The sequence below is a fragment of the Podarcis pityusensis genome (assembly GCF_964106645.2).
Source record: "Podarcis pityusensis genome assembly, chromosome: 10".
In the NCBI taxonomy this organism is placed as follows: Eukaryota; Metazoa; Chordata; class Lepidosauria; order Squamata; family Lacertidae; genus Podarcis; species Podarcis pityusensis.
Genome location: NC_138035.1, coordinates 12,369,157 through 12,382,581, shown reverse-complemented (window position 1 = coordinate 12,382,581; position 13,425 = coordinate 12,369,157).

The following is a 13,425-nucleotide window of genomic DNA, read 5'->3' as shown; positions in this document are numbered from 1 at the left end:
GACTGGAACAAAGGACAATGACCAGCTCTTCCCTCTGGGGGCAGGAAACTGCAAGCTCCCCTCTGTCACTTGGAAAGTACTCATGGGGAGGGGGAAAGGGGGAACCAGCCAGGTGACAGGACACTCAGATTACCACCACAACTCCTCCCTCAACCCCTCCTTTCTGTGATGTATCAATGATGTAGTTGTGATGTAGTTTTAGGGGTGTAGTTTGGGGGATTAGTAACTAATAAAAGTTGGGGTCTTCTTTTGTTCTGGACTTCCATCTTGCTTCATCTTGCTGTGGGTGGGAGTCCTGTCACGACAGTTTCCAATAAAGGCCAAGCCTACAGGCTGCTGTTTTGCTCCAAATTGTCCTGGTTGGTGTCTTTGTTTTTTGTCCAAGGGAGCCCTCGGATTCCTCCATTAACACACCCACCCAGGTTTAGAAATTGGGGGTCCATCCTGGCTGAGGGAGCCTGAGCGTCCCTCCGTGATTCACGGTCCCAAAAACCACGCTGGCCTTGACGCTTCAACTGCCATCTCCTCACCCCGCCCCCTTTTGTGTAGGACGGCGGGACTTAAAACATAATTTGGGACCTGTATTTTTATGTTCGTTTGTTTTGGCCTATCCACATACACAACCCTGCACCCACCTTCTCCCAATAGTTTGTTGCCACAAATAGAGCTCATCTTGCCTACTGTATAGGAAAGCCTTTTAATGTGCAATGTTTTCTGATGTTTTTATATACATTTTATACATCATTTTATATATCTTGGGGTGTGTGTGTTATTGGGTTATTGTTCTTGTTTTGATTTTATATATTGTGATCTTTTCTGTGAACTGCCCTGAGACCTCCAGGTATAGGGCGGTATATAAATTCAAGGAAGGAGGGAAGGAAGGAAGGAAGGAAGGAAGGAAGGAAGGAAGGAAGGAAGAACATGGAGGATTAGCCAGTCATCTATCTTTCCATCATCTCCATTTACACCCCATCTTTCTTCCACCATAGAACACAAGGCAACGGGCATTGACTGGACACAGATGTGCTTAACTGCAGCACAGTGATGTCCTCATGTGTCTTCAGACCTTACCCTTTGGGCTCTGTTAGCCCTAAAGTCGTGTATTTAGGCTCAGGGCTGAATGCTGGAGAGCAACAGCAGGAGACGGCTATTGCCCCGATGTCCCGCTTCTGGGCTGCCCATAGGCACCTGGTTGGTCATTGAGGAGGGAAAAGATGTTGGATTTGATGGTCCTTTTGTCTCATTCAATGGGACGCGGGTGGTGCTGTGGTCTAAACCACTGAGTCTAGGGCTTGCCGATCAGAAGGTCGGCGGTTCGAATCCCCGTGACGGGGTGAGCTCCCGTTGCTTGGTCCCTGCTCCTGCTCACCTAGCAGTTTGAAAGCACATCAAAGTGCAAGTAGATAAATAGGTACCGCTCCGGCGGGAAGGTAAACGGCGTTTCCGTGCGCTGCTCTGGTTTCGCCAGAAGTGGCTTAGTCATGCTGGCCACATGATCCGGAAGCTGTCTGGGGAAGCGGACAAACATCAACTCCCTCGGCCTATAGAGTGAGATGAGCGTGCAACCCCAGAGTAGTCCACGACTGGACCTAATGGTCAGGGGTACCTTTACCTTTACCTTTTTTGTCTCATTCAACAGGACTTTTCTGATGCTCTTATTGCAAGGATGCCCAAACTTTTTATTGCCTAGCTTTAGTGCCCCAGTCTGATGTTACTTGGATGGGGGGAGTTTGCGTGTGTATTTGGATAGACACGATTGTGCAAAACTTTCCAGGAACTTAGCAGAAAAACCCCAGGTTTTATTTGCCTGTTGGTTGGTTTGTTTTCCCCTTTAGAAGTTGCAAGGTCACAACAAGAAGGAAAAAACCATTTGAAATTTTCATATTAAAGTCTACAGGAGATGAAGTAAAGCTGCCAGAGATGAGCACATTAGCAATTACCGAGACACGATGTTGGGACTAAATTATCGCTGCTGTTCAGCCCAACTTTGTTGCATCTCAGAACAGCAGGAGGGAGTCTTATCTTCCTTTACTTGTGCTTGAATTATTGCATATATCATAATGCAGAATAAAGCACATTTGGAGCATGATATTGTGCTTCTCCCCCCCCTCCCCCTTTACTTCTGTCACCAGCAGGTGGTCAAGGGCATTTGCATGATCCCAGCGTTCTTGCAACTGGGCTGAACGGAAAGTTTACTGGATATGCTAAGGCTGTGGACACACCATACATTTAAAGCAGATGTAAAGCACATCACCCCCTCCATCATGGAAACTGTAGTTTATGCCTCAGAGATTTATGATTCTAGCACCCTTAACAAACTACACTTCCCATGAATCCTTTTTTTTTTTTTTTGAGGGGGGGGATTCTTTAAATCTATTTTAATTGCATGGTATGTATGCAGCCTTAAGTCAATCTGGGGAAAAAAGCAAAAACCTGTACAAAAGCCACTTAATAGCTGGGAAGTTATTTTAATAAAGGTATCTTCCAATCACAGAATGGAAGAGTTGGAAGGGACCCCAAGAGTCAATTCAGATACAGTGGTACCTTGGGTTACAGACGCTTCGTGTTACAGATGCTTCAGGTTAGAGACTCCGCTAACCCAGAAATAGTACCTCGGGTTAAGAACTTTGCTTCAGGATGAGAACAGAAATTGTCCTCTGGAGGTGCAGCGGCAGCAGGAGGCCCCATTAGCTAAAGTGGTGCTTCAGGTTAAGAACAGTTTCAGGTTAAGAACAGACCTCTGGAACGAATTAAGTACGTAACCAGAGGTACCACTGTACAGATGACTAAACAACAACAATGACTTAGCAAAGCTCAGAAACGAGACAGTTTCTTCCTTAAGGCTTTCAGTCAGAAAGGCATGACACGAAAGGGAAAAGAGTTGGTGAGGGAGGAGGAAAAAGACAAACCCAGGCACTTGACTTTAGTTACACAGACCAGCAGGTAGGAGTGCAGGTGGACATGGAACCAATCACAATGGTTCTGTACTACCTTTGATACTGGAGAGGGCACACCTCTGAAATACCAGTCAAGGAGCTAAGTAAGGATCATATTGTTGTGCTCAGGTAATGAGAACAGAATGCTGGTCTACTGTAGATGGTCCTTTGGCCTGAGCCATCAAGGCTCTTATTAGGACTTAGGTTCTTAGATGACCTTTGAGGGCCCTCCTGGCTGCCTGATTCCACCATTACTCATGGTCCACAAGCTGCCAATTGCTTGTCCTCAGTTTCCCTGATGACCTGGAACAGATTGCCTTGTTTTCGAGTAGCTTTGAAATGGCTCCATTCTGAATCCCGTGAATTTCAAGGAGAGTAAGTGATTGTGGCTGTGAGCAGCCAACAGACCAGCTCTATCTCAGCAGGAGATCAATTATACCCAGTGCTGGCTGATGAGGGTATGGGATTTCATTGCTGAAGGCGGACAAATGTGGAAGTCAAGTAAGTGTAAAGCAATTGCATTATTAAAGGGCTCTGCAACCAAACAGGATCTGGGGCTTAGTCATAGTCAAGCAAGTTTGACTTGTGTGTTCCTAGTCTGTACAGCGATTCATTATCGCTGTCACAGTGTCTGAACTTTCAAGGGAGAGTTCAGTGTCATCTCCTCACCCCTTAATATTTCTTAAATAATGAATGAAGATAAATGGGGGAAATCCGCCAACTTGCAGGTAGGAATGGGAAAATACGTCAATTTCAGTTTTTCAGTTTTTCCATTTTCCTATTCTTAAGTTCTCCACATTTCTACATCAGTGTGTGTGTGGTTTTTTTTAAAAAACAAACAAACCCTTAAGCCTGCATGAAAATTTGTCAGATTTTTAGTTCAAGTTTATCCCAATATATACATTTTTGTATGCAGTTTTGCCCAATATAATACAATTTTAAATTTTTAAATAAACAAATTAAACTAAAGATCAAGAGGATAAGGAAATACTGTTACAGCAGGTACAAAGCAGCATAAATTGGACATTATCATTGAACTTGCTACATTATTATTTTGTAACAAATAATCTTAATCATAGTTACAATGGACATTTTCTCAATTCATTCAGATATGGTAGGAAAGTTTCTTCTCTCCCCCCCAAATCTTTAGCTATTATAAGCTTGGCAGAAGTTATAAAATTAAACACTGTTTCTTGATCATTTTCCGGAATAACGTGCGTACACTGATGGGAGGGTGTTCCACAGGGCAGGTGCCACTACCGAGAAGGCCCTCTGTCTGGTTCTCTGTAACCTCACTTCTTGCAGTGAGGGAACCACCAGAAGGCCCTTGGTGCTGGACCTCAGTGTCCGGGCTGGATGATGGGGGTGGAGATGCTCCTTCAGGTATACTGGGCCGAGGCCGTTTAGGGCTTTAAAGGTCAGCACCAACACTTTGAATTGTGCCCAGAAATGTACTGGGAGCCAACGTAGCTCTTTCAGGACCAGTGTTATGTGGTCTCGGCGGCCACTCCCATTCACCAGTCTAGCTACTGCATTCTGGATGAGTTGCAATTTCAAGGTCACCTTCAAAGGTAGCCCCATGTAGAGCGCATTGCATTAGCCAAGTGGGAGATAACCAGAACATGCACCACTCTGGCGAGACAGTCCGCCGGCAGGTAGGGTCTCAGCCTGCGAACCAGGTGGAGTTGGTAGACAGCTGCCCTGGATACAGAATTGACCTGCACCTCCATGGACAGCTGTGAGTCCAAAATGACTCCCAGGCTGTGCACCTGGTTCTTCAGGGGCACAGTCACACTATTCAGGACCAGGGAGTCCTCCAAACCTGCCCTGCCCCTGTCCCCCCAAAACAGTACTTCTGTTTTGTCAGAATTCAACTTCGATCTGCCCTAAGGTCACCCAGCAAGCTTCTGGGCTGAGTGGGGATTTGTACTCTGGTCTCTCAGATCCTACTCTGACACTCTAGCCAGTACTCCACAGTGTTGGACAACCTGTCTTGAACAAACAGGGGTGGCATTTCAAGCTCCGCCAGATCCCATCCATCTCTATGATGATGCGAAGCCAGAATGTTAATGAAAGAATAAGGTAGTGCTTTGGTGACAAGACTGGAGGGAGCCTAACAGCAGCAAAGTTTTCCAAGATAAAGCACACAAGCTGTTTCCCCGCTCCCATCAGGGCCAAGAATGGAGCTGGCCAAGAAGCGAGAGTCTAAGCCAAAGAAAAACCCAGATGCCATTGCTGGAGATGAATAGAAGAAAAGCGGTCGAAGAAAACCACCCATTTCCTTCTCGGAGGCCTTGTCATTTGGATTTTGGCAGCCCACTTAACTGAGCCTCGTGAGCGATCCTGGAGACAGGCAAGGCTCCTGAAGCAGAAAGATAAAGAGCTTGTAAGGGGAGCGCTTGCCACACAGCAATTAACAAGGAGAGATGGCACCGGGCAAATATTTCAATTGCTTGCACGGGGCTGCTGCCAATAGGCTTTGCCATTTTGCCCTTATGCTCTGGAGGTGCCCACAGTCTCTCTTGCGATGGAGGGTCTGTTTTGTTGGCATTCCTATTGCAAGCCCCCGCTTTGTTCGTTCTTCCTTTCCTTTTCCTTTTGCAAATGGTCTTTTGAGTCTGGGCATTTTAATTAACAAGGGGATTACACTTGGCAATCCAGCTGCCAAGCCAGGATCCTCGCTGTCACTCTCCCTTTTAAAGAAATTTAGGGTTGTTTGCCACCCCTCTCCCAATCATCTTGTGCATGAAAGACTGCTCTGCGGACAGTTATCTAAGGAAGACGTATCAACAGTGGAGCCTCGTTTGTTTGGGGAAGACACAAATGCCTCATCCATTGCTTTTGGCCCCGTTGGAACTTACCTGAGTAAGCTACTCTCCTGTGAGCAGAGTAATGTGTGACCTGGAGGCTCCTCAAACTCGTTCCGGCAGGAGGCAGTGATGGCCACTAACTTAGATGTCTTTAAGAGAGACTTTGACAAATTCGTGGAGGAGAAGGCGTCCGGTTGCGCTGCTACTGCAGATGTACCATGGCGTTTAGTCACTCTGCGCTCCTCCCAGTGGTCATTCCTCCTCTGGTCACTGCTGTGGGTCCGCATAACAGAGCTACGTATGTGAGCACTAATGTGCACCTCAAATCTTCCTGCATGATGATACGCACTTTGGACTCCCCAAAAGGGCCGGCCCTACCACTGGACAGAGTGAACCAGCAGCCCAGCCAGCAGATGCTGGGAAGTAGGAAACCACATTGAGGTGCCAGAGGACAGAGATTTATATGTGTCACATAAGGTTATCAGATTTTTTTCTAAGGATCTGGGGACACTTTTTTCTTTCTTTTTTCTTTTTTTGAAAAGAGAAAAAAAGTTATTTTTTAAAAAGTTGTTATTTTTTAAAAAAGAAGAAGAAGTAATATCTTCTTTTCTGTGGTCTCCTCTGTTGCATGGCCTTTCTCTGGGCCTCAGCCTGCTCTCTTGGGGACATTAAATGAAATCCGGGGATGTTCCGGGGATGGATTTTGTCCGGGGACAGATTTGTAAATCTGGGGACTGTCCCTGGGAAACGGAGACATCTGGTAACTATAACATAACCTGCCCTGAACCCACAAAGCTGTCCCATCGCCAGTATTGAAACAAGATTCGGCTGCCAGGTGAGTCAGCTTCTATGCACTGAATGGGGGCCGGGTGCCATCTTGCTCTTTGCCTCTGGCAGCAGAAGGACTTGGGCTTGCCCTGCTGCTTCTACACTAGCTGCCACCCTGAAATGTTCCAGAAAGAGACACGCAGGGGGAAGGACTGTACATCAGTGGCCCCAATGGTCTGACTTGGTATAAAGCAGCATCCTACATACCTACAAAAGATACCAGTGCCAGCAGTGGTCAATAACTTGACAATTTGCTTTCAGCAACCTGACACCCGAGGCAGCCATCTCACTTTGCCTAATAATAGGGCTGGCCTTTGATGAAGCTTTTGGTTCTTACCGTTCAATAGTAGATGGAGAGGGGGTTGATTACACCTTTGTACCTTTTTGTCCACTTTGGGAAATGTCTGACTTTCTTGTCCTTGGTCTTTTCCATGAGGCCTGGCAGTTTCTCCTACTCCAGCCCTATATATTTCAAATGTATTAATTCCCCTTACCACTCCCAGCTCCACTTCCCGACGCAGTAAACATGTTATTTCAAACTGTTCAACAAGCACTCTTAACTTGGCCTTTGATGGGTTCATCATTTTCGCGGCCGTGATCGTCTGCCGCAGGTAGTGTAGAGAGACTTCATAACATTCACGTCCCAAGAGGGTCCTGTTCCTGCCATTGCTGCGGCCTCCCATTCCAAGAGAAATCAAGCCTCCATGTCTGGTCCTCTCTGAGGTCCACCTCTTGCTCTGTCCTACCCCCACCCCCCAGCTTGCAAAAAGGACACCTTTTTCCTGTTTGCTTACCTCATCACCCACTGCAATTCTGGAGACTTGTTCCTGAAGAGGGGGCTTTCCCCATTTTCCTCCTGGCCCAGAGAGTCTCTGTTAATGGCCTTCTTAATGGGTCAATGGCTTAGCCATCATCAGCCTCTGTTTTTCCAGTGCCCCCCATCCAGCAAGTTCTGCCCGCTGACTTGGCTCTTTAGCATAAACTGACTCCTGTTTTGGCACAGTTTAGTCAAACCTTGATTAATTCAAACTTTTACTAATTCCAATAATTATGGGTGACGTGTACCCGCAAACTCTGGCACTCAGAACCTCTAACAATATAAATTAGCATTTGCAAATGATTTGCAAGTCTGCGCTGTGCCTCACGTATCTTAAGTGCCAAGTGACAAGGATTGCTCTGTAAATTTAGATTTTATTTTATTTTTGCATTTCAAAATACTGTAATGTTCCCCAAGTCACCAAGAAAAGGCAAATTATGTTTTTAAAAATAATGTATATATCCTCTCTCTCTCTCTCTCTCTCTCACACACACACACACACACACACACTTTAGGAATAAGTCCTTTCTTGTAAGTTTGGAAATAAAGTAACAAGAGAAGTAGGCTGTGATCCTAAATTTATTACAGAGTAAGACCCACTGAATACTGTGAGGGACTTACTTCTGAGGGTGGCATTCAACTAAATTTTACTCAGAGTAGTTCCACTGAGATGAATGAACATGACCTGCTGTGTAATCCTATGCATTTTTTATCCAGAAGTAAGAGTCACCGTGTTCCGTGGGGCTCACTCCCAGGTAAGTTTGTTTAAGATGGTAGTCCACATTTGTTTCATTCCTTGCAATGCGTCTACTCTGAGGAAAGCTTAGTTGAATATCACCCTAAACATGAGTTGCGCTGTAAATCTCTTCTTTCTTTCTTTCTTTCTTTCTTTCTTTCTTTCTTTCTTTCTTTCACATTACAGAGATGGCAATTGCAGCAGCCCCATTGGGTGAGGCGATATAATTACTGGATTCACTTCCTTGGAAAAGCATAATTAAGGTAACTTGAACTGTGACAGTGGCAGAGCCAGCTAGTTTGCTGCTTCAACAAATTAATGGCCAGACCTTGTTCTCCCAACTGCTGTTAACTTTACCAGATTGTGGGACTGAATACCTTTCCCGCCTCCAAAAATCCATGCCTGGATAACGAATGAGTCACAATTTTGGGGCCAGTGGCTGTCGCTATGGCCAAACTCTTGCAAAATGAAAAAGCTAAAACTCTGTGAAGCCAGAAAAGGGGGGGGGGAGGGAGTAAAATCTGGCAACTTCTGTGAATTATGGGAATTAGTGAAAATATGCTTAATTAACAACAATCTGCTAGCATTTTTTTTAAAAAAAAAAGCGCTGTGAAATTTGGATTTTAGTTTGTGGAAAAGGTTGCTGGTTGGAGTGCACCTCTGGGGGTGAACCTCTTGGGTTAGCATCACCCAAGTGACCTCCCCAGGGTGCAAGATGTGCCTCTCTGATGTGGCCCAAAGGAAAGCAGAGCAAGACGTTTGGCACCATCTTGGTTGCAGAAGTTGCCGGAATGAGGCATACAAGACGCCATCCAACTATTTTAGAACTCCACTCTGGGTTTGTGTAGGGTTTACACCATAGGTAGGCAAACTAAGGCCCGCCTCCTCAATCCAGCCCGCAGACAGTCGGGGAATCAGCGTGTTTTTACATGAGTAGAATGTGTCCTTTTATTTAAAATGCATCTCTGGGTTATTTGTGGGGCCTGCCTGGTGTTTTTACATGAGTAGAATGTGTGCTTTTATTTAAAACGCATCTCTGGGTTATTTGTGGGGCATAGGAATTCGTTCATTATTATTTTTCCAGAATATAGTCTGGCCCCCCACAAGGCCTGAGGGACAGTGGACCGGCCCCCTGCTGAAAAAGTTTGCTGACCCCCTGGTTTACACTGTAGACTTTTCTTCTCCCTAAGATGTCCCACAAGGCTGCTGAGGTTTAGGGTCAGAGATTTCCTTCTCCTAGATGGGCTTGACAAGCCCCATCAGGCCCTCAAATTCCTCTACAGCACCTGCAGAAACCACCACCTTGACTGCTGGACCCACTGTTGGTCTCGTCCCCTCAATCTGCCAGAGCCTGTCTTTGCATGTAGGGGAAGTCCCTAACTCCACCAGGGTTTAAGACCCATTGGCTATCCTCACCTGGTTTGGCCTGCCAGTTAAAGCCATTTGTTGGGATGCAGCTGCTGCTTCATGCTGACAGCTTCTAGGAGCCCCAGGTGAGAGCTGAGTGCAGGGTGGGGACCAAAGGTGGGCAAACAACCCCAGAAGGACCACGACATGTCTCCCACCAGAGGAGGACTGCATTACTGCTTACTCCTCATCCAGATGTGTTGTACTACAAGGACCAGGGCTGCAGTCCAAACCATTGAGCCTCTTGGGCCTGCCGATTGGAAGGTCAGTGGTTCGAATCCACGCAACAGAGTGAGCTCCCATTGCTCTGTCCCAGCTCCTGCCAACCTAGCAGTTCGAAAGCACGTCAAAGTGCAAGTAGATAAATAGGTACCACTCCGGCGGGAAGGTAAACGGCCTTTCCGTGTGCTCTGGTTTCCATCACAGTGTTGCGCCAGAAGCGGTTTAGTCATGCTGGCCACATGACCCGGAAAGCTGTCTGTGGACAAACGCTGGCTCCCTTGGCCTGAAAGCGAAATGAGCGCCACAACTCCATAGTCATCTTTGACTGGACCTAACCGTCCAGGGGTGCTTTACCTTTTTACCTTTACAAGGACCATCTTGGCTAATGATGGGAGTTGCAGAGGGTACCATCTTGGGGGAGTTCTTCTCTGTGTCCTTACAAAGCTTATTTCTCACTCCCTGTGAACAGCAGCCAATTACGTAGAGGAAAGGGGAGAAATGCGCATGCCAATGGTGCCGTGGGTACAGGCGCGATGTGACAGAGTTTCACACAGGGCTGCCATTTGTTGTGCTCTTTGTAACATACCATTCTGCCCACTTTCGATCAATAGGACACGAGAGATCAGATTACGTTCCTGAATGTTCTTGCGTTAAAAAGAAAGAAAGGAAAGGGAACAGGCTGAACTTAATTTCCCATGGTGAAGCACTTACTCTGACTTGAAATGGTCGGGTTCCTTGCGCTTTACAGTAAACACCATTTTGCATACATTACTCACATTCTCTGGGACTGCCACCCACTGCCCACAACATTGTTAAGGGTAAGTTTTGCCATGCCAACGATTTATTCCTCCTGCCCCCTCCAAGCTTTGTGGTCTTGGCTGAAAGGCATATTCCATGCTAGTGATTACCGGGCACGAGACTGAAAAACAAAACTGGCACTAATCCAATGCCTTTTTCTGCAATTGTATGTGAGCACACTGTGTAGAATTTTGGCCATCTCGTCTCAAGAAGGGTAGCGTAGAGTGGGAGAAGGTGCAGAAAGCAACATCCAAAATCTTTTTGAATTGAAAACTACCCTTCCCAGTGCCGGTTGAAATAAACAAGTAACAGGAATAACTGTTGTGTGTTTGTCGACTTGCTGAGGGAGGCCAGGGCACTGTGCTATGCAGTGTAGTGGGTCACCAAGTGACAGACTTGCATGTGTGAGCCAAACTTTCACTTTCAAATAGCAATGGGATATAGTTCAGGCACTCTAAAATCTTGCACATAGCAGCCTCAGGGATACAACTGGATGAAAGAAAGCAACGTTGGATCTTGCACACTCAGATTGGTCCTAGTGCAAGCTTGCCAACTCTAGGGGGCAGAGGTGTCTTGCACCCTCCTCAATATTTGTTTGAAGGGGGTCCAGGCTGTGCCCCATATTGAGGGGCCCCGACGCATCCAAGCGGAAGCCTGCCCTACATTGTGTCGGGAGACGTGAGTTGGCTGGAGCTCGTAGAGGCTGGAGCCAAACCATATCTAGAGGGACACAGGTTCACTACCCCAGGTTTATGGGCTTGAATCAGCAGCTCAGACGGCAATGACTTGTCACCTTGTCATCTGAAATATACTCAGAGTTGAGAGTGGATTTCATGCTCTTTATTCAGCTCATAGTGGTGAGGAGGAATGGAAGTTCCCCCAGAATGTCCACTTTAGATACATTATTTATATAATGGGCCCCACATGATTGGCTAATTCCGGGATTCTCCTGTAGGCCAATCAGATTGCGGATTCACTTCCACCTAGAGTTGGATTGGGTGGCTCCTGTGGACCAATCAGACTGCTGCATTCTGGGTCCTATTGTTCTAGGAGCAATCGGACTGCTGCATTCTGAATCCTATTGTTCTAGGACCAATGAGACTGCTGCATTTTGGAGCCTATTCAACTCAGTACATAACACCATCCACAGTGGTCTTGTTGGGAGGCAAAGCTTTTATTACCCTCCTTATCGACCTGCTGTCTGGCAACCTCCATACCCCTCCCCTCTTTCCTGACCGCCATGCCAAAAAAAGGAGAGACTCCTTTGGGCTGCCCAGTAATCTCAAAATTGGGTTCCTTCTGCTTTGCGGGATGGCTTGCCATTGCTCTCCACCCCACTCTCCAAAGATCTCTCTGCAGGTGCTATTTTGACCCATTTAGATCATCGTCTCTTGCCACCACCACCCCTCATTTCTTCAATGCTGTTTTCAACCATCTGTCTCTCATCCCCCTTACTCCTTTTCTATCTATTCTTTCATATTTGCTGGCACAATGCCTTTCCCAATCCACCTTCCCTCCTGGCCGAACTCTGTTTTCCTTTCTAGCAAACCAAAGGTTGGGGGGTGAGTAAGATGGGAAGATGCAAGCTGACCTTTCCTTTTGAGCTTCCAGGAGGTCTTGTAATATCAAGCAGAAAATAACTTGAGATCTATTTTTACCACCTCTCTTCCCACTTCAATTGATGCCAACAGCTATTCTAATATCCACTGTAATAACAGCTGCAATAACAGTTGGGTGTATTCATGTGCCTTTTAGTACTATGGCAGTGGTAGGAAACCATCCCCCCCCCCCCAGACCCAAGACTGCACTTCCACCTGGGGACCCTTCTGGGGCCCATATGCCAGCAGTGGGTGGAGCCACAAACAAAAGCAGGCGGGGCATTATATGCAGTTTTTAATCTTTGTGCAACTGCCCTTTCTATCCATCATCCAAACTGGTAGATAGAGTTGAAGGGCACATTCCAGCCTGGCAGAAACACCCCATGAAGAACATTTTGAAGAACTTTCTGACTGTAAGACCTGTTTGACACTGGCATGGACTACCTTGATTCCTGCATTGCAGGGGGTTGGACTAGATGGGTGGTGCTGTGGTCTAAACCACTGAGCCTCTTGGGCTTGCTGATTGGAAGGTCAGCAGTTCGAATCCCCATGAGAGGGTGAGCTCCCGTTGCTCTGTCCCAGCTCCTGCCAACCTAGCAGTTCGAAAGCATACCAGTGCAAGTAGATAAATAGATACCACTGCGGCGGGAAGGTAAATGGCGTTTCCGTGTGCTCTGGCTTCCGTCACGGTGTCCCATTGTGCCAGAAGTGGTTTAGTTCTGCTGGCCACATGACCCAGAAAGCTGTCTGTGGACAAACACAAGCTCCCTGGGCCTGAAAGCAAGATGAGTGCCACAACCCCACAGTTGCCTTTGACCAGACCTAACCGTCCAGGGGTCATTTACCTTTACCCTATTAGATGGGATCCTTTCCAGCTTTACAATTCTATGATTCTACACTGGTCAGTGGGGCTGCTGTAATTCCTGTCGCTATGTTTATAGGGGATCTATTCCTTCACCCTCACTCCCCTGCCCTGATTGCAGGCTAACCTAATCGCAAGTTGCCTTCTGGACTAGTGGTCCACAGTGTCTGGCAGCATCTCTCCAGGGGTTTTTAGGTAGGGGACTCTCTACCAGACCCCTACCTGGAGATGCTGGGGATTGATCCTGCGACCTTCTGAATGAAGGGCAGATGCTCTACCACTGAGCGATGGTCCTTCCCCAAGGATAGAAACCTGCACCGCATCACAGGCAATAGGCTGGATTAGGGGGGCCAGGACAGACCCTGTGGCAACAGAGGAGATGGGCTGGAGGACTCAGAAGGAATAGTTGGT